General features: G+C 42.4%; 1 protein-coding gene across 1 annotated transcript in view; it reads left to right on the top strand.

The window, feature by feature from the left end:
• PKP3 (plakophilin 3) overlaps positions 1-22,341 on the top strand; it is a gene marked incomplete in the record, with an annotated part of 642,311 nt that overhangs the window by 519,641 nt on the left and 100,329 nt on the right.

The following is a 22,341-nucleotide window of genomic DNA, read 5'->3' as shown; positions in this document are numbered from 1 at the left end:
GAAGAGCTACTTTCTCTTAGCTTTGTCTAGCTGGAAATTTAAATTTTGTTCAGTATATTGGATAATCTTGATAAATCTGCTGTACTGCTTGGGTGGAATTGTATGAGTATGTTGTTTATGCTTTGCCAGCTTATACATTATGCTGTTTATGTAAATGCATATACATGCATTCCCAGAAAGAAGTCTGAAGTTGATGTAAGTTGGTGTACCTTCCTGCTTAGCAGAAATATAAACACTGGGTATAGAGGTTGTGCCATCCGTACAACAGAGTATTACTTGAAAGTAGCAGTTTTCACTACCTTGAAGTCACATACTTTTTCTTTAACATCTTCCAATTAAAGATTCCACTATATTTCTTAGAAATTAAATTACTAAAACAGCAAAAGGCTGAAATTCTTCCCCATAAACTGCACTTAATACGGTATAAACTGTCATGCATGACAGAAAAAGTAGATGAGGCTAAAATAAAGAATGCTAACCATACAAAATGCAAGGAACCAAAAGCACAGTTTATATATTAATTGTGAAGTACCACAACTAAGGAGAAAAAACATTTATCTTCGTCTGAGCAGTAGAGATCCTGGACGCAGCATAACCAACGGTCAAACACTGGCTTAGAAAAAAGTAAGGAAACAGCGTCGGAAAAATAAAATATGTGAAAAACAAAAATAGCTGCTGTAGGGAAAGCAAACTAAAACGGCAAACCAACTGGATATAAACAGGAAAACGGAATACCGACAGTTACAGGCAAGGTACTTTAAACGTAAAAAAGTTTAATTAGAACTATACACGTTTTTCGTCACCCTCCTAGGATAACTTCTTCAGAAGTAAAAAAACAAGTTTCAAAGTAACAGTTAAAAAACCCGGTGCATATCGTCACATGATGCTGTAGACCTATCAACTCCATGTTATACTTAAACACATACTGCAGTAAATAAAAATGTCACTCATAACCAAAACAACAATAATTATTGATTATGTCAGTTAAAAACCATATCAACTGTAAAAACAGTAATAGCAAAAGCAATGATAAAAATATAAAAATAATGAGAATAAAGTTAGTAGACAAAATACCCGTGTTAACCAAGTATTTACTAACAGCGCTCAAGATAAAACTGCTCATAACAAACAGTATCAAAGCATGTAAAAGTGATATAAAATCAGGATAAATTCAATGCTGTAGGGAAAGCAACCAGTGAAGATTGAGTATTTTAAATGTGAAAGTAGCATACTGTATTTTGTAGTTTAACAAATGAAAAAAAAATGTTTGTTGGTATACTGCAAATACGACTTTAATGTTTCAGTCTGGCATCTTTTTTGGAATTAAATAAAATTAAAAAAAAAGTAACAGAGTTGCACAGCTTTAACCATTTGTGATGTATTTAGTTTTTAATTTTGTGCTCCATTGAATTTCTTCTTCTTAAATACCCTACATTAAAAATGGTAACATGGCTGATAAAATCAGAGTGCAGCTCTACATTTTGTAGCATACTTCTCAGCAGTCTGTAGTTTCACAGAATGTCCATTTTTTCCCCTCTTATTTTTGGTGTGTTCCTCATAAGTTTGGGTTTTCTGGCAAATCATTGAGGATTGAAGTCCGTAATGACTGACATACATTTGAGTTTGTTTTTATATTCTTCAGAAAATGCATGCTAATGCAAAACCTGTTATTATCTAAACTTTGTTTCTAAAAGCAGAATTTAAAGTATGTTCTTGATTTTGGACCTTCATTTCCACATTATTTTTGGATTTGTCCAGATTTCTTGTGCTTGGAGGTTCACAGGTCTGGTCTGTGTTGTGGTAGTACTTAATACGTACAACATGTAATCTCTGAGAATGCACAGTTGTCCAGTGTTACTCTGGGGTATAAAGCAGTAGGGCTTTATATATTTTACTCTCAAGGACCAGGAGGTCCAGAAACTACAGTCTAGTGACTGTTGAATGACAAGATAATTGAAACACTGTAGTACTGCCAATAGTTGATTGAGGCCATCATGATCCTTTTTTTTTATTTAGATTTCTGCTGAAAAAATGTAGAGTAGATATGCATTTAACACTTATTTTACAACAATATGAGTGCATTTCCAATGTTTAAATATAGGTGTATTTTTGGGGTTAGGAAATCTGGAAGAGAAGTGTAAGCTGTTAATATATGTAATCCCCCTGATCAGCTCCAGAAATGAAGGGCATAAAAGATTCAGGTACTCTGGTGCCCAGGCCAGTAAGATGGGCAACGTACCCATAAAATCCCAAGATCTGAGAATTGAGTACTGTCCAAAAGCAAAAAACTGAAAGTTGGTTTGTAGAGTAAACATCTGCAAAAGTTAATGTGGCTACTCTTGATTTATTTCAGGGGGACATGGGAAATTACCAATTATTAAAAAGTTTGATGCATGCATTGCCAGATTTGAATGAGTTAAATTTAAGTGCTTAAGCGACACACACAAATGAGGTTTGGAACAGACCATTTTGTCCAGGGGCGTCTTCGGGGTGGGGGGGGGGTTAGTTAGAGTAGCAGGATTTGGGAGGATAGGGTTAAATAGGAATGGATGGGGTTTGGGAGGAAGTAAGGTAGGGGTAGGGAGGGGCTTAGAGGATGTTAGGCAAGTGTAACTGGAATAGGAGTCACATTTTGGCATGAACTTGCTGCAGCAAGTACTACGTCCATGACTACCTGTAGGTATTTCAGTTACAGGTAGGCCTGGGGTAATCGAGGCCGGGATGGTAGCACTAGGTTACGGCATATATATATATATATATATATATATATATATATATATATATATATATATATATATTATATATTTTTTTTTTTTCCCTCGTGCGGTTTGTTGGGTAGTAATAGTATTGGTATAGTGACATTTCTTTAGGTTGGAGTTGTGTTGATTGGGTTACAAATGGGTGCTGTTTGTTGGTGTCGTCTTCAGCACATATATATGAGTATCCATAGAGTGCTCTTTGAGATATGGGAAGCATGGGGGAGTGTAGCGTACTGCCTTAGTTGAAATTGGGTTGCTGTCCTAACTATGTATTGAAGGCTTGCTTTGGTTCTGTGGCGTGGGCATTCTTGTTTCGCCCTCTATTGACTCCTGGGGTCTTGCTGTTTAGCTTTGTTGGGTATGACCACGTGTTCCATCCACTTCTAAGTTGTGTGAGCTGCAGAAAAAAAAATCTCCTGTTTTTACGGCATTCAACTGAGCTGCGAGTCTTGTAGTAGGCTGTAAGCATAGGATGTTTCCTACATACGAGTGCATTTGCATTTGGAAAGATTGCAGCTGTTGACATGGTGTTACTGAGGAGAGACTGAGGTCAGTGTTAAAGGGTTAGTACTAAGGGAAATGAAATGGTGCGAATTGAGTTGCACATTCGTTTTTGTTAACTTGTCAAACACAGTGAGGTTAAAGTTGGATAGCAGTCATTGGCTGCTGTGCAGTGGGATAATGGGGTGTTTCGTGGGCAGGCGAGAGACATCGCTGATACAGGAAGTTTTGTTCGGTCTCTGGGTGAAAGAGGGATCGCTGCTGTTATGGAATGTTGGTCGGTTATTGTGCCGCATCCTGGGCTATATTTACTCGGTGGTGGTTTCGCAGGCTCTGAGTGTGTTAGTGGATGATTAGCACGGCACATGAGCAATGGGGAGCTAATAGACAGAGCCATGCTCTTTCTCCTCATACGAGCACACAAACAAAAAGGCTTATCAGAAAAAAAAAAAAAGTGCATCGGGTTCATGGGTTCGGTTTGCAGCTTTGCCGACTCTTTCTTTCGCCATGCTGCCGGGGTTCAATTGGTGCCTATCTTGGGGTGGGGTGCAGCAGTAGAAGCTAGTTATCACGGTGAATTTCATGGAGTGGGAGCCTCTGTGGTTGTGTTGATCTCATGATGTAATTCTGGGAGCCAAAATGCTCGAGTGCTGTTTGCATCAGTGATCATATCTCACAACTGTCCAGATTTTGCCTCCTATTTTAGTTTGTTCCTCATAAAAGTTGTGGTTTGCGGAACAAGCGGTGAGGACTGAAGTCACTAAATATTGGCATACTCCTGAGTTCAGACTTCATATCTGTCCGAAAATGTATGCTATCACAGAACTTTATTTTAGCACCTTTCTAAGAGAAATGTTTGAAAATTGTCCTTATTTTGGGAATGTGTCCTTCATTATTGTAGCTTTGTCCACATTTTCCTCCTCAGCTAACTCGTTGGTGGGGGTAGTTTTGCTTTCAAGTTCCCTGGGCAAGTTTCACGGGCTGTGAGGCGTGTTTACTTTCCATGCATGTGTTGTGGTTGAGCTGTTTTCGGAAGCATGGTGAGTTAGATACACCCGCATTAGGAGTTAGGGTTGTGGTTGCAAAAAAAAAAGTTAATGATAGTTTCATGGTTACTGCATGGGGTTGTGATGGTTTTCTTTTCCCCTCAGTTAGCTCGTTGGTGGTAGGTTGTCTTGCTCTATGGCTGTGGCTTTCACAGGGGTTCTCCACAGTGTGGAGGTAAGGTGCTGTAACTGTTTCACGGGCTTTTCAGGCTGTCTTGTTACTTGGAATCCTAGCACCTGCATGCCATGGGATTAGTTATTACTGCACACAACAATAAAGTAAAATAAAAAAAAAAAGAAAGGGAGTGGGGGGAAGAGACCCTCGAGCCTGGGTTTATTGTCATGACCCCTTCTTCGCATTGAGACAGCTCCATTTGCTCTGTGGCTATGGGGAGGTATGGAACCGGTAACGGAAATAAATAAATAAATAAAAATGAAATGAGCATCGAGGCTGTAGGGTTATTTCTTGTGGGGATTATATTATGGTTGTGGGTATAAGTTTACAGCACAGCAAATTAATGCTAATGACTAGATGTTCTTCGTGTTTCACTGTTGCAGTCATTACATTTGGGTAATCCTGCTGGCAGGTTGCCTTCAGCCGGCCCGAATTCCAAAGTCTTGGGTCCTGCGTCGGCTGCTGTCGCCCCTTTCACTGACATCAGGTCATCAGGGGTATAAAAGAAGCAGGCAACGCCGTTTTCCCCAGTCTTTCTTGCCGCGCAGTGCCCGAAGTAGAAGCAGTTCGCAAGTGCCAGTCGGCCGACTCCTGAGATTTTCGTGTTTGAGTTTCAGAACCAAAGTCTTCAATAAAGCTAAGTACCTCATTGGGGAAACTTTTTTCTTGCTCCAGACCGATGTCAGAAAAAGTTAATTGTATTACTTGTGGAAAGCAAATACCTCATAAGGATTTTCATTCTTACTATATTCCTTGCCTAGGCCCTGATCACAATGTTTCTAGTTGTCGGTTTTGTGCTAGATTTAACCAACGCACTATTAAGCGTCAGTATAATTTTGCTTTAAAGTATTTTGGTAGCCGGTTTAATTATCCAAAAATGTCGTCTGATAGCCATCCGACTACCAGAGTTTACAAAAAACGCAAAGAAAAGGATAGAGAAAAACAAGAGAGGCCCAAAACTGACGACGAAGCTATTCCTAAGCCAGTCACCAGTTCTCAGTGAGGTGCTTTCGCAGCCCCTGACACCTGCTACTTTAGAGTCGCAGGCCGCTACCGACTCCCACGTGGAGTCGGCCATGCCTCTGGATACTCAAGGTATTGGAGCCTCGGATGCTAATCCCTCAGATGGGTCCAGAGCCGCTGAGCAGGTACCGGCTTCTGAGGGTGTATTCAGACCTCAACATCTTTACATCAAAACGACTTTAGCTTCAAAGACAAAGACTAAAGCATCTTCTAAAGCAAAGAAACAAACTCATGAGCCACGTGTACAGGCCTCTATGCCAAAAAAACAGATGATCAAAATGGCCAAAGACCTGATTACCTTGATCAGGTGTTCCCATCCCCCTCCTAATAAGAGGCCTAGGCAAGACACTGACTGAATCTTCAGATCAGGTTTGTATTTCTTCTGATTCCTCTTCTGATCAAGGATATTCTTTACCCCCCTATGAGGATTCTGATGCTGAAGAATCTATACCTTCAGCATCCCCTCCTAAGGATTATTCCTTTGGGGAAACCTTGCATACCATGAGGGAGCATTTTCACTGGGAAAGCCAAGATTTTTCAGAATCTAAAAAGAGGCTCAGGAATTTCCTTTTACTACCTCAGCACAGGACTCTAGCCATTCCCCCTGTGTTAGACATTGTAGATGATGTGTTTCGGAGTCTAGTTTGACCCCTGACTCCTTACCTCTAGCTCCTGTTAAGCCTGACAGATATTACAGGGTTCCTGACTCGCACAAATTCCTTTTTAAAAACCCTGCTGCTGACCCAGCAACTATTTTACAGGGTCCAAAGGGAGTTAAGGCATCGACAGCAAAAAACCCAACCCCCTCTGACAGAGATTCAAGGACACTGGATAGATGGGGAAAAAAAGTTTACACATCTGCAACTTTGGCTAGAAGAGCCTTAAACTGTCAGTTGCATATGCTCAAGTATCAGCAACATGTCATGGGATTGCTTAAACAGAAAATGCTGTTAAATTCTAAATGTGCTGAGAACAAGGAAATGCAGGATTTATTGCATGCAGCTGAACAAGTTGGAAAGCATACTTTGCAATGTGGTTTTAATTCTTTGAAGGCCTCCTGCAGGGCCGCAGTTACGGGTTCTGTAATTAGCAGGCATGCTTGGGTAAAGGAACAAAATCTGCCTGATCATGTTAAAGTTAAATTACTAGATGCACCTTTACAGCATGATACTTTGTTTGGTGTTAAGGCAGAAGAGGTGTTAAAGAAAATGGAAGACAAAGCTAAATCTATGCAAACTGTTAAAGATTTTTTACAAGTATAGCCACCTAGATTTAGTAGACACTGGCCTACAAAAAATTGGTCCTTTCCTGTGTCAGACAGACCTCAAAGGGGGCAGATCTAGACGCCGTAGGGGCAGATCCCAGGCGCAAGGTTCTTATAGGTCAAAACAATGGGGTGCTTCTACTTCCAAAGCTGGAGAAGATAAAGCACAAACATATACAGAAAGCAGTCCCAATGACTTTCTCCTGCCTGCACCAAGCACTTATCTTCTGGCAGCACCATTATGGGGAAAATTAGCACTTTTTGCTCAAAATTGGCAAATTATAACCCAGGGCAAGTGGGTTCTAAATATAGTCTCACAAGGCTACAAATTCAATTTCCATACTCTGCCAAAGGCAAACGGCTGGCCAGATCTGCCAAAAAATCAATGGGCAGATGCACAAAAACAAGTATCATCCTTCATGGACATGGGGGCCTTTCAGCAAGTACCAGAGCAAGAGCAGGGACAAGGATTTTACTCAAGACTGTTCTTAGTACCCAGAAAGGACAAGGCCTGGAGGCCGATACTGGACCTGTCTATTCTGAGCACATTCCTGGATATTCCAAAATTAAAAATGTTGACTTTGCAACAGCTTCTGCCCATGCTGGGCAAGAATACTTGGCTTGTGACTTTAGACCTAAAAGAGGCATACCTGCATGTTCCAATTAGACAATCGTGCAGAAGATACCTCAGATTCAAGGCTGGTTCAATGCAATACCAATTCTCTGCACTGCCCTTTGTAAAGACCCTGGGCACAGTAGATAAGCCAAAGTGCCTGGCACCAGTAATTGCATTCTGCAGACAAAGAGGAATGCAAATATATTCTTACTTGGACGACTGTCTAATTCAAGCAGAGAACAAGGACATTCTTCTTCAACATCTGGCATTTGTGAAAAGACTTCTAACATGCCTAGGGCACACAGTCAACAAAAAAGAAATCAAAGCTAGTACCCTCTCAAGAGATAACATTCCTGGGTGAAAGCTTGAATACAACTGCCCAGATGGCTTATCTCACGCCAGACAAAGGCAACTGACTACCTATTTCAAAATGTTGGCAACAAAGGCCCAGTTATCTGCAAGAAAAATTCTGCAGGCTTTGGGCTTCATGGCATTCTGCATCCTACTAATTCCATATGCAAGACTGCATGAGAGGAAACTTCAATGGTACCTAAAAAGTGTTTGGACTCAACATTGCCACAGCCTGGAAACAATGATTACACTCATTCCCTGCCTGCAACAGGAGTTTCGATGGTGGGCAAAGGCTTGTCACCAGAACAAGGGACAGCCATTCACATTACCCCCACCCAGGCAGACACTAACAATGGATGCATCAGATTATGCCTGGGGGGCCCACATGGCAGGAAGATGGTCCTCAAACCAAATGCATCTACATATCATTCAAAAAGAGATGCTAGCTGTCCAAAATGCCCCGACAGCCTTCAAGGACCTACTTCATCCGGGACAACTACTGATGGACAACACGGTCATGTGGTATATTAACAAGCAGGGGGGCACACATTCTTACCCCCTTTGCAGACTAGCCATGACATTGTGGGACACAGCTTTGACTTACCAAGTACATTTGCAGGCACAATTCCTGCCAAAAAAGGAAAATACTCTGGCAGACGAACTGAGCAGAAACCTCATGGATTCCCACGAGTGGAAGCTGGATCCTCAAGTCTTCAGCATGATAACAAGGAAATGGGGATGCCTGGACATAGATCTATTTGTCTCCCCTCACAATTAACAACTAAAAAGATTCTGCACAAGGACTTATCACATACAAGCATGGAAAGTGGACACCCTATCTTTCAGCTGGAAAAACCTATCAGTATATGCCTTCCCTCCACTGCCTCTCCTCCCCAAGGTACTCTTAAAGGTCAGACAGGAGAAGACAAAGATGATACGGATTGCCCCAGACTGGCCACGCCAGTACTGGTATCCAGTCCTAAGAAAGTTGTCTCTGTGCCCAGCTTGGAGCTTACCTCAAATACCTTGTCTACTGTCCCAGCAAAACAATCAGATCCTGCACAGCCAACTCAGGACATTAAACTTGGCAGCATGGCGGATAAAGTAGTCATACAAAAAACACCTCTCAGTAAAGTTGTGATGGATGTCATTCTGGAAGCCAGAAGACCTAGTACTAGAAAGTCTTGTGCTGGAAAATGGAAGAGATTCTGTGCTTGGAACCAGGCACAAGGAACTGATACAGCTGCACCAAATATTCCTCAGATTTTGTAATACTTAACTGAGATGCTGGACAAAGGCCTATCTTTTTCATCAGTTAAAATTCATGCCTCTGCCATTTCGGCTCATTACAATACAGAGCCACCGTTTTTTTCTCATCCTTTATTAAAGCAGTACCTCAGGGGAGCCAAAAATTTAAGGCCTCCAAGGAGATCACCAATACCTGCATGGGACCTCAACTATGTCTTGGAAAAGCTCACCATGCCTCCTTTTGAGCCAGCTGCTACTGCTGATATAAAGTTTTTATCTTGGAAAACAGCTCTGCCCCTAGTAATTACTTATGCAAGATGAGTTTCAGAGCTACAGGCGCTCATGGCTGTGGAACCTTTTGTCATTTTTTATCCAGACAGGGTCTCTCTGAGGGCAAACCCAACATTTATGCCTAAAGTGGTGTCCAGTGTGGCTCTTAAAGAAACTATTCATCTGCCAACTATTTATCCAAATCCACAGAACAAGGGGAGAGAATTCTGCATTCCTTGGACGTACACAGACCGCTTAGATTCTACTTAGAACCAAAGCTTTCAGGAAGACAGAGCAATTATTAGTGGCATATATGCTGCAGGATCACAAGGAAAGGCTATCACAAAGCAGACGATTTCTAAGTGGATAAGCCACTGCATTCGTTTCTGCTATTTACACCATGGCAAGCCAGTGCCTAAGGGCATTAGGCCACATTCCACCAGAGCTGCAGCCACTTCAACAGCCTTTCTCAGGGGAGTACCAACCAGAGACATTTTAGAGGTGGCTACTTGGAGTTCAGTGCACACCTTTACAAAGCATTATCATCTGCCACTCTACTCTAAATCCAGGGCAGGCTTTGCCACTGCAGTTCTGCAGGGCCTCATAGCCGCTCCTAATGCTGTTTAGCTCCAGCCTCCCAACCATAGCTTTGGGACTCTATCCAAATGTAATGACTGCAACAGTGAAACATGAAGAACATAGTATAGTTGTGTACACTTACCATAAATGTAGATGTTCAAGTGTATTCACTGTTGCAGTCCAGGTTACCCACCCACCATCCCCCTTTTTTCTATGGATCTTATCTTTCCTTTTCTGATTTATACAACCTATGTGGTGTATTTGCTTATAGATGAAGGTAAATTTTATACTGGTGTATTTATTGATATATATATATATATATATATATATATAAAGTTTGGCTACCCTTTTAGGTGGCACCTGACATCTGGGGCAAGAAAAACTGAAGAAAATGGCGTCAGCTGCTTCTTTTATACCCCTGACGACCTGATGTCAGGGAAGGGGCGACAGCAGCCGACGCAGAACCCAAGACTTTGGAATTCGGGCCGGCTGAGGGCAACCTGCCAGCAGAATTATCCAAATGTAATGACTGCAACAGTGAATACACTCAAACATCTACATTTATGGTAAGTGTACACAACTGTACTTTTTCTTCAGTGGTAGAAATATAAAATTTGGGAAAAGCATGTAGGATTAGGCTTTAAGAGAAACTGTGCTGAGTTGCCGAGTTCTAAGTATAAGAAATGCCTTTTACACCTCACTCTGCAGCAAAGGGATCTGTGGAAGAAGGATATCTAGACAGTTCCAAGGCTAGCAGGAGCAGTGGGTCTCATAGAGTTTCAGCCATATGTGGCATTATTACTGATGCATGTACCTCCATACAAATTATAGGAGTCATTAAGGGGCATATTGCGGGTGCTTTTTACTAACATCAAAGACTGAAACAATACTAAATTTGTGAATTTTAGTCATATGTTGACCTAGGAATGAGGTCCTTCCTGTCGTATTTAGAAACCCAAAGACTTGGAGAAATTAAAGCTGTTCATTTGGGTGGCTGTCTATGGTCATTTTGTAATTTCTGGGGTACATTTGGTAGTCGGCGAAGACATGCAGCAGGCAGGTTGGTCTTGTAGGATTGCAGGACAACAGTAATATGTTTTGCTAATTCACTGTTCTTGCATTGGAATGGATATCGTGCTTTTGTGGTACTGAAATGGAATGGTCCTGGCTGAGCAGATGGGGTGTAGCATGTGCTTTTAAGTCTGTCATTGTGGTTTCTGCACTCCTCATCACAAAAGATTTGGCTTCCTTATGGCCATTGCGGTGGGTGTAATCATGGGATGACTTATGGCTATAGAAAGGGGATGGCGCAGGTTGGCGGTAGTTTTATGTCATTTGCTATCACTTTTACAGCCTCAGCAGTTATCTGTTTAGGCATAAGGCAAGCCAGTCCAGCAGGGATGCATTTGGAATCCCAGGAGAGTATTTCTGGTTCCCATCCGGTTAACCAGGTTGTGCTTGAAAAGGGATAAGGAGGTACTTTGAGGTGTAGAGGGAAACCATTCCACAGACGGGGGGGGAGTCCCTGGGACACAAATCTATCCTGGTAACAAGTCCTGTTGATGTCACAGTCCAGGCTAAGGTCGTGCTTGTGGGTGCTACAGTGTACATCTATTATTACCGGGTTTTTAGGTTGGGGAGTATTATTTGCATGCTGGCTCTACTTGGGTTCTTGTCATTCCCTCTCCCATTCTTCTGGCTTTGCTCAGATATTGTTATTGCATTAAAGGATATGCTGATGCAAGGATTGATGGGCTACTTAGGATTGTATTGGCAGTGCAAGGGTAATGCAGTTGATGCATCAGAGGCATCAGTGGGGTAACAGTTAGGGGTTATGTTCATACCATTTAACTGTGTCATGGTTGCAGCATTTCTGGGGTTTCTGCTTGATATTTTGGGGTCATTTGCATAACATGGTGAACTTAGGGTAGATCAAGGAGAGTTGCATTCAGAAAGGGAGTTCTGCAATTCGTGTTTCGGCTTTCATACCCCTATAAAACTTCATTAGTACAGAGAGCAAGTGGAAGGAAAAGGTGAGTAAACAAGTGGGGGGGAGCAAAGCGGTTCTTGTATTGAAGCAGAGTCATGCCTTTCAGCTGTATAGATTGTCATAGATTGTGCAGATGATGTTTCCTCATAATTGGGGGTTGTGTTCATAGCCTTCTGGTTTGGTCCAGTAGTGGCAAGATTGACAGTGGAAAATGACACATTTGATTTTCCTGCTTTATACCATCCAGAGGATACCTCGGCTTGTTGGTTAATTAGGGTTGTGAACACTTATTGTTCTAAGAGGTGGAGAAGGATGGGCTTTGCCCACATTACCTGGGTTAAGAGTTCGGGAGGTAGGTGTGTCGCTAAAGCTCTTCAGTTGTGGCATGGCGGGCATGCTAAGGTGGCAGATCGTGGTACACATACTAATGGCTTATAGCTTATCAACAGCTTCACTTGGGAAGGTTAATCAGGCTATATATTTATACTGATATATCAGTATAAATATATAGCCTACTTTAGGGCAACTCTTCTCTCTCTCTCTCTCTCTATATATATATATATATATATATATATATATATATATATATATATGGCTGTGGGTCCTCTTGATGGCACTTAAGATTAAGATATTTTGCTTTATGGCAGTGCATTAACAGTTTATTTTCTTTTACAGATTCATGAAGGATGAGCATGTATTGGTTATTGTCCCCCTAGCTGGAATGATGGGCAATGAGGGCATTGAAAGGTGAAGGTGATGCAGGCTATTTGGCTGGAGTGGTAAACAAGGAGGGCTCAGGCGAACTCTTATTTAAGCAAAACTTAGTTTTGGGGTCTCCTAGCAGATGTTTAGGGTTGATTCATTTTTGGATATAAGAGGGCACATTGAAAAGTAAGCTTTAAAGGGGAAATACAAGGGATGTGGGACTTTTGATGGGTTTCAATTTAGCAGGCATCATAATTTTAGTTGGGGAAGTCGGAGGGAAATAGAGCCCATTTTTACTTGGTTGATATGACAGTGGTATGTTTTGCTGGTTGTAAGGCTAGGTTAGCAGGACTAGGAGCTTGTTGCAGGATTCTGGGGCAGCTTTTATAAGTCAAGTATATGGTAGGGGGTGTTAGTTTGGTCAAATTGTGTCACAGCCACCAAGGGGTAAGAGACTGGTGAGACAGGTTGTCGAGTTATTTGGTGCAGGCTTGTACACAGGACAGGACACCCCAGTTGGTCAGGGAGGAATTAGCTGTAATTTTACATTTTCATGTTGGGACAGGGTTATGTTAATTAACTTTTGGGTGGTGGTTCTGATGCTTGAAGGATAAGGTTGGCATTGCCATATGGAGGGTCATTGGACTACAGGCTATATGGTTATTTTTTCAGGGATGTAGTGGTGTCCTTAACAGGGAGGGAGTTCTGCTTGCCAGATGCTTTCTTGCCTTATACTGGATAGTGGGTATGATGGCAGGATTACTGAGTAACTGATCCATTTTAAAAGGAAATTTCATTTTGGTCATTTAGGATATCTATTGTGGGGAAAAAGGGGCTGTGGTTAGACATGATGGCTTGTCCCTGACTTTGTTTTGCTTCAGGTGATATTGTTTTTTGTTTTTTTTAAGAGTTTGGTGGTACATTGTGCTTGTGGGTTTTTGTCTGTAGTGGATTTGGTGTTTAATGGTGCATTGGGGTTGTTGGGGGATTATGGTTTGTTGCCTATATGGAACTTACAAGGCTGATGGTGGTTGTTTAACCATTTCATGTTATAAATGCTGGTTTGTTTAATGTCTGGATTGATATTGCAACTGCGCTAAAGAGATATCATTGGTATGATGATATGCAATTGGGTTTAATAATGAAATAGTATGGCTTGTTTTGTTGAGTTGCTAGAATGCCATGATGGCTGTTAAGCTGTTTTATGGGAGTGGCTTGTTGGTCTAGGGGTATAGTTCTTGCTTTGGGTGCGAGAGGTCCCGAGTTCAAATCCTGGATAAGCCCTGCATTTTAAAAAAAATACTTATAATAGAGATAGTGTGATGGCGGGATTCTTAGACAACAGAAGTTTAATGATACTATTTTGGTTGGTAATGATGGGGAAGTCATTAGAATTATTGCTCTGGCATTAAGAAGACCTCATTTGGTTATTATTGGATTGGGTGGTAAATGGGGTTGGAATGAGGCATGATGGCATGTAGTTGACTCTGCGTGGTTTTTATAATGCCCTTGAAGTCATTGCGGAGCTGCTATTGGTCATGAAGTGAGGATTATTTAGCTTGTGCAGTGCGATGCTAGGTTATCTTAGCATAGGTGAAGGGTCAGTGTTTTGTTTTCAGCTTTTTCGGAAACTGTTTATTTTGCTATGTGATAGGGTTTTAGGAGTTAACTCTACCCACCTTGGTTAGTGGAGACGGGGTACACTGAATGATTTTTGGCCGGATGCATTAATGGTGTTTAGTTTGCTGGAAGTGTGCTGCAGAGAGGGGGGACAGCCTTGTCAGGCTGGTGGGTGGAGAAGAGGGGCAGGCTTGCCCTCTTCTGTTCCCCCTCTGGTGCTGGATGGTCAGTTCAGTACATTTGGAAAGGAAAGTGAATGGTTACGCTGCTTGAGTACATAAGTAAGCGGAGGAAGCTGCTTATTTGGTTGATGGTATAATGCAATAAATGGTAAGGAAAGTGAGTGGTTACGCTGCTTGATAAGTATATAAGCAAGAGGATGAAGCTGCTTATTGGATTGATGGTATAATGCAATAAATGTAAATGAAAGTGAGCGGTTGCATTGCTTGATGAGTACCGATAAAAAGTAATGAAAGTGAGAGGGTACGCTGCTTCATAATTAAGTGAGTGGAGGTATGGACGTTGCTTACTGATCAGGATGAGCAGGTTTACGCTGTCCTGTCCTGAGATAATTTTACGTGGATGTTATTTGCTGTGAAAGCCAAAAGTTGTGATCCTCCATTTTACATGAACTGTAGATGTCCTTCATGGATGCATCTGCAGTCATAACAACCGGGTTGTCCTGTCGTCAGGCAGCCCTTCAGTCGGCCGGATTCCAAAGTCCGGGTCCGGCTTCGGCTGATGTCGCACTTCACCCGACGTCATCTCTGTTGGTCTTCTGGTATAAAGGCATCAGCCGACGCCATTTTCCTCCGTCTTTCTTGCCGCGTGGCGCCCGAAGCAGAAGCTGTTCGCAAGTGCCGGTCGGTCGGATCCAGAGATTACTTCTACCGAATACTACTTCGAAGACTTCTAAAGCTAAGTACCCCGTTGGGGACTCTTTCTTGCCTCAGCCGATGTCAGAAAAAGTTAATAATTGTTTAACCTGTGGGAAACAAATACCTCATAAAGATTTCCACTCTTACTGTCTGCCTTGTTTAGGCCCAGCCCACGACGTAGCAGCCTGTTCGGCCTGTGCTTCTTTCAACCGGCGAACGCTTAGGCGTCGGTCGGAGTTTGCTGAACAGTTTTTCGGTTCTGATTTTGCGTACATTATGCCGTCGGATCCTCCGACTACCCAATCTGCCAAAAAACGCAAAGATAAAGACCGACACTCGCGGTCCGCGGTTTCGGCTGAAACCATGGTTAAGCAAACCGCGAGTGTCTCGGTTTCGGCCGAAACCGAGAAAACTGATCAAAGTACAGCTGAATCTATCTCTACAACTGAGGCCCCTGCTACCATTCTTGAATCGGCCTCAGAAATTATACCACTACGGTGGTTGCCACTGACTTATCAGACACCATTCCCTTGGATGTCTCTACCTCAGCACGTGGTGCTGCTAGGCCTCCAGCAGCCATGTCCATTAAGGCCTTCGCCAGGGCTAAAGCAGCCAAGACTACTAAATCAGTGCCTGTTAAACCCCTTCAACCAGGCCCTCCTCTAGTTCTCAAATGCTTACTCTGGCAGAAGATTTAATTTTATTAATTAGAGGATCTCAATCTCACCCAGACAGGGCCTCTCAGCCCCAGAGAAGAGACCTAGGGCAGAGCCCCTGAGCCAGTGTCATCTGATGATTCAGCCGATGAATCAGACATAACTGATCAGCCAGAGGCTCCTTTCTCTAATTTTGAAGACTCTGATGCTGAAGAATCCATTCCAGCTGCTTCCCCACCAGAAGAATTTTCCTTTGGGGAAACCTTACATGCCATGCGAGAGCAGTTCCAATGGCAGCAACAGGATTTTTCAGACTCCAGAAAAGACTTAGGACTTTTCTGCACCTTCCACAACACAGGCCCTTAGCTATACCTCCTGTTCTCTCTGTGGTGGATGATGCTTTCAATGATGTCTGCTCCGCTCCAGATTCTTTACCTCCAGCCCCTGCCAAACCAGACAGATTTTACAGGGTGCCAGACACTCATCACCACCTTTACAAGGCCCCTCTTGCAGACCCCAAACTATATCCCAGGGTCCCAAGGCAGTAGCGCGACCATAGCTAAAAACCCTATTCCTTCTGAAAGGGAAGCAAGGTCATTAGACAGATGGGGCAAAAAGGTCTACACTTCAGCTACTCTCTCAGCTAGAGCTTTAAACTGTCAGTTTCACATGATACAATACCAAGAGTTTATGCTTGATCAGTTAACTAAAAAGCTAACCACTGATGAATCTCTTGATAAGAAATATGTATTAGAAATGGTAAATAACATACAACAGGTTAGTAACCATTCCTTAAAATGTGGCTATGATGCACTGGAGGCTTCATTTAGATCAGCCATGACTGGCACAGTGATAAGAAGGCATGCATGGCTAAAGGAGCAAGCTTTACCGGATCATGTTAAAGCAAAGTTACTAGATGCTCCTATGGATAAGACAAGTTTGTTTGGTACACCTGCCCAGCAGGTTATGAAGAAAATGGAAGAAAAGGCAAAATCCGTTCAAACGGTTAAAGATTTCTTGCAGGTTCAACCCCCAAGGTTTAGCAGGAACTGGCCTGCCAAAAATTGGTCCTTTCCTGACTCCACAACATCTCAAAGGGGCAGAAACAGACGTTCCAGAGGCAGAAACCAATCCAGAGGAGGTGCCTACAGAGGACGACAGTGGCAAGGTAACAACAGAGGCACAGACACAACCACTGCCACTACATCAACACAACCACAGTGACTTGATCCTAAATCCGCCTACCAGGGAACAAATAGCAGCTCCTCTAGGCGGAAAGTTAACCTTATTTTCAAAAAACTGGCACTATATAACAAAAGACAAGTGGATTTTACAAACCATAGATCAAGGGTACCGGTTCCACTTCCACACTTTACCAATCAAAAGAGGAATGCCAAATCTACCTCCAAATCAAAAAACAGAGGCTCTACAACAGATAATGCAGTTAGCAAACATGAAAGCTGTGGAAAAAGTGCCAACTGCAGAGCAAGGAAAGGGGTTCTACTCAAGACTATTCCTAGTTCCAAGAAAGGAAAAAGTTGGAGACCAATTCTCGACCTGTCCGCCTTAAATACATACATCATTGTCCCAAAATTCAAAATGCTGACCCTACAGCAACTTCTTCCCATGCTGGGCAAGGAGTGTTGGCTGGTAACTCTAGATCTCAAGGAGGCATACCTGCACGTCCCCATTCGACCAATCTGCAGAAGATACCTCAGATTTCTTGCAGGATCAGAGCACTATCAATTCTCAGCATTGCCCTTTGGCTTATCTACTGCGCCCAGAGTATTCACAAAATGCCTGGCATCAGTAATTGCCCATTGCAGACTACAGGGAATACAAATTTACCCATACCTGGACGACTGCCTGCTACAAGGGGACAACAAAAGCAAGCTGACAACAGATTTACAAAGGGTCATCTACTTACTACAAGCACTGGGATACACAGTCAATCTACAAAAGTCAAGGCTGATACCATCCCAAACAAGGACATTCTTGGTGAATTGGACACAGTAAAACAAATGGCATTCCTAACTGCAGAAAACAAAAGAACTCCCTCTTTACTTCTTGGCACTAACAAAGCTGAACAAGTTAACAGCAAGAAAAGTACTGCAGGCCTTGGGCTTCATGGCATCATGCATAATCCTGGTCCCACTTGCCAGACTACATATGAGAAAACTACAGTGGTACCTAAAGAATTTATGGTCCCAACACAGTCACAGCCTAGAAACAGAAATCCCACTAATTCCATGCTTAAAACAGGAGTTCCTATGGTGGGCTCAGGCATGCCAGACAAACCCAGGCCTACCCTTTCGCAGATGTCAAGCAAGCCAGACCATCACAACAGACGCTTCAGACCTAGGATGGGGGCCCACATGCTGGACAAATGCGTGCAAGGATTGTGGACACAGGATCAACTTCACCTGCACATCAACCTAAAAGAAATGCTGGCAGTAAAACTGGCAATCCAAAGGTTCAGACCATTTCTCAAAGAGGGCCAGTTGATAAGGACAGACAACACCACAGTCATGTGGTACATCAACAAGCAGGGAGGCACTCATTCATACCCCTATGCAGAATGACTTTGGAGCTGTGGAACCTGGCACTCAGCTACAACATCCAGTTACAGGCAATGTTTGTACCGGGAAAAGAAAATATTCTAGCAGACATATTAAGCAGAACCACATCGGATGCCCACGAATGGAAACTGCACCCGACATTTTCAAGACCATCTCAAAGAAATGGGTAATGCCTCAGATAGATCTATTTGCATCACCTCTCAATCACCAGCTCAAAAAATTCTGCACAAGGACATTACACCCACTGGCATGGAAAGTGGATTCGCTCTCCTTCAGCTGGAAAGGCCTGACAGCATATGCATTCCCACCTCTTCCCTTGATACACAAAGTATTACTAAAAATCAAGGAAGAGCGTCCAAGGATAATCCTGATAGCTCCAAACTGGCCAAGACAACACTGGTACCCACTGCTGAGGAACATGTCTCAGAACAATATGTGGCCAATACCACTGATGCCTTTGATGCTAACTCAGAACAACTACAGCATCATACATCCAAACCTAAAAACGTTGCAACTGACTGCATGGAACATCACATAGCAACAGCTAACCCAGAACTTTCTCAAAGAGTTAAAGACATTATTCTTGAAGCACGCAGACCTTCAACAAGAAGGAACTATGCTGGAAAATGGAAAAGGTTTGTCATTTGGAGTACTGAAAGAGGAAAAGATGTGTCAAACATAGATATGCCTAACATTCTAGAGTATCTGGCGAACTTCTTCATTCAGGCTTGTCCTACTCCTCCATCAAGATACATGCATCAGCTATTTCAGCAGAATACAGCTTTGATCCACCTGTTTTTTCGCACCCTTTGCTCAGGCAGTTCCTCAGAGGAATCAAGAATGTAAAACCTTCAAGGAAACCACCTTTGCCAGCTTGGGACTTAAACTTTGTGCTAGAAAAGTTGACACTATCACCCTTTGAACCAGCAGCAACAGCAGACCTACAACACCTGTCATGGAAAACTGCTTTCCTACTGGCAATTACTTCAGCAAGGAGGGTTTCCGAGCTACAGGCCTTAATGGCAGTGCAACCCTTCCTAATCTTCCACCAAGATAGAGTGTCCATGAGGACTAATCCTACATTTATGCCTAAGGTGGTATCCAGAGTGTCTTTAAACCAGGCAATCCACCTACCTACCTTCTTTCCCAACCCACAAAACAGAGGCGAAAGAATACTGCATACCTTGGATGTACATAGACAGCTACGCTACTACTTGGACAGAACAAAAAATAGCAGAAAGACTGACCAACTTTTTGTAGCCTATGCAACAGGAAGGGAAGGAAAAGCTATTTCCAAACAGACAATCTCCAGATGGATAGGAAATTGCATACGATTCTGTTACTCCTTCCATGGAAAACCAATTCCACAGAACATAAGACCTCATTCTACAAGGGCAACAGCCACTACCACAGCCTTCTTACGAGGTGGCAACCAAAGACATTATTGAGGCGGCTACTTGGACCTCCGTGCATACATTTGCCAAGCATTATAACTTACCTCTATATTCCAGATCCCGAGCAGGGTTTGCCACTGCTGTACTGCAAGGGATCCTAAACACACCATAATCTAGTTTTATCCTCCTGCCCTAGTTGGCTATGGTATTCTACCCAGTTGTTATGACTGCAGATGCATCCATGAAGGACATAGTACAGTTTTGTACCTACCATAAATGTAGATGTCGAACTGGATAGCATCTGCAGTCAGGATTACCCTCCCTCCTTCCCCTCTGTGGTACTCCTAGGGTATTTTACCCTCCTAATAGCTAGCTGGTGGGGGGGGGGTCTTTTATGGTGTATTTGTTTGTATATATGTACATACATGCTTATTTTGTGTTTACCTCTATCTTTTGGAAACATTGGCATCTATCCAAATTTTAGCCTCCAAGAGGGCTACTGGCATCTGGGGCAAGAAACACTGAGGAAAATGGCGTCGGCTGATGCCTTTATACCCGAAGACCAACAGAGATGACGTCGGGTGAAGTGCGACATCAGCCGAAGCCGGACCCGGACTTTGGAATCCGGCCGACTGAAGGGCTGCCTGACGACAGGACAACCCGGTTGTTATGACTGCAGATGCTATCCAGTTCGGACATCTACATTTATGGTAGGTACAAAACTGTACTTTCTTATCTGTTTTGTAAATGCCAACTCCCATTGTTGGTGTTATAGACTTGAAAAAGTTTTGAGTTAACATAACTTCCCTTTGGATATATTCACAAGGTCTTAGACTATGATTTAACATCTCTAAGAACTGTTCCATTCTGGAAAAAAAATACCCTTGGAGTACTATGAATGCAGCTTTACATATTTGAGTTAAAGATTGTATGGAAGTAGATGTAATAGTTAAACAAGTAAAATATTGAATGAATGATTACCAATTAAAATACAACATCATAGCAGCAGTAAGTCTTGGAGGTAGCTGAAATGATGTTCCAGGCTTTTTAGTCTTGGACATTGTAACCCAACGGGTAGCTCCAGCAGTCTGGCTACTGTTGATCGCTGTTGAATGTAGGTTAGTTTGGGGGAGTTTTTACCCCTTGTAGTAAGTACACCTACATTTTCTGGCTTTATAATCATGGGTATTTTATTTGCTGCGCACAAAAGAAAGTAGTTCGTGATTTAATTTGTGTTTTCCCATCTTGTACTTAGTAGTGATCACCCCCACCCCCTGTTTGTCTTGAGCCTATTCATTCTCCTCATGATGTAAGAACAAACTGGAAGGGCCATCATTCAAGCAGCCTTGAAGGGATTTTAATTCATCCCTTCTGCAGCACTCCTTACCATCTTATGTAACTAGCAGTGCATTTTTCCTAATGGCCAGACGGTCTTGTTTCACCATACCACAACCATCCAAGTTTAAAGATGGAGCTGTAATTGTCCAAAGCTGAAGAGCTATATGACAACCCTTGACACTCATTACTTTTATCTCAGCACCAAAAGGGGGAGGGGGTTCTGATTTTGTCTGGTCCCTACTGATGTGCATGCCACTGAGATGGGTTGAACAATACTGACCTTAGTTGCTTGCTCATTACTGTGTATGCCGTATGCTCTGATCTCCAGGTGAGATTCCAACCAACACATAGGAGCACCACCTGTATTTTGTGGTCCTTCTGGATTGTTAAACCATTCACTGTATCACATAAGGTTAGCCACAGCTACCCTATGAAGGAACCTTTTTTCCAGTGTTTATATCCATAGAGTCATCCTTTCAATTACTACCCAAAGCACACAGATGTAGGTGTGGCTGTGGACCTAATTTGTCCAGTGAATGGACAGCTTTGTTCTCTGACTTTGACCTCACTTCCCCACCACATTCCAGTACATAGCCTTCAGTACCTGGGCATTGGGCACTTTTTTTCCCAAGAGAACTTTAACCACTGATTTGGAAGGGCTAATTCTCAGCCCAGTAGCTTCTCATTCAGCAGTGAGTTGCATACTGGACATCAGTTATTTCAGACTCAAAGGAAAGCCACACTTGCTGACAAGTTGTAGCCATCCCATCCTTAAACTGGATAGTCCAGACCTTGTTTCATCCTTTATATGTTGTCCAAGAAAATCACAAATGGATTGAGGAGCAACAAGAACCCTTGGCAGAGTTGTGCAGTCACCTTCATTGCAACGGTTCTATAACATTCAAGCCATTAATGTAGATAACATGACAAAGTTTACTAAATGTACTTATAAAGCCTACTTTTCTTTGATAATTCTGAAGTCTACCTGCTAACAGTAATGCCACAGTCAACAGGATAAAATATTAAGGTACCTTACCAGAACAACAAAATATATGCAAATGATTCTTTAAAAATCTATAAACTAGGTTAGATGCTATGCATACTGAAATTAGGTATTTCTGCACACTATTTCATTGTACATAGTATATCAGAAAAGGTGGTTTGAATTTTCCTTGGTAGTCTTAACACATTAGGTTATATGAAATCATTCCAAAAACTGACTGGCAGGTTTGTTAACAAATTTAGTGAAAAAAAAAAATAAAAATAATTCCAGTGAGCATGCTATGATTTATTTATTTATTGGCATTTGTTTACAGAGTTAGCTTAACTGGATCTAAAAAGTCTGTTTT

The sequence above is a fragment of the Protopterus annectens genome, chromosome 9.part0 (assembly GCF_019279795.1).
Source record: "Protopterus annectens isolate FY-2018-M chromosome 9.part0, PAN1.0, whole genome shotgun sequence".
NCBI lineage: Eukaryota > Metazoa > Chordata > Ceratodontiformes > Protopteridae > Protopterus > Protopterus annectens.
This window is presented reverse-complemented; position numbering and strand designations above follow the sequence as displayed.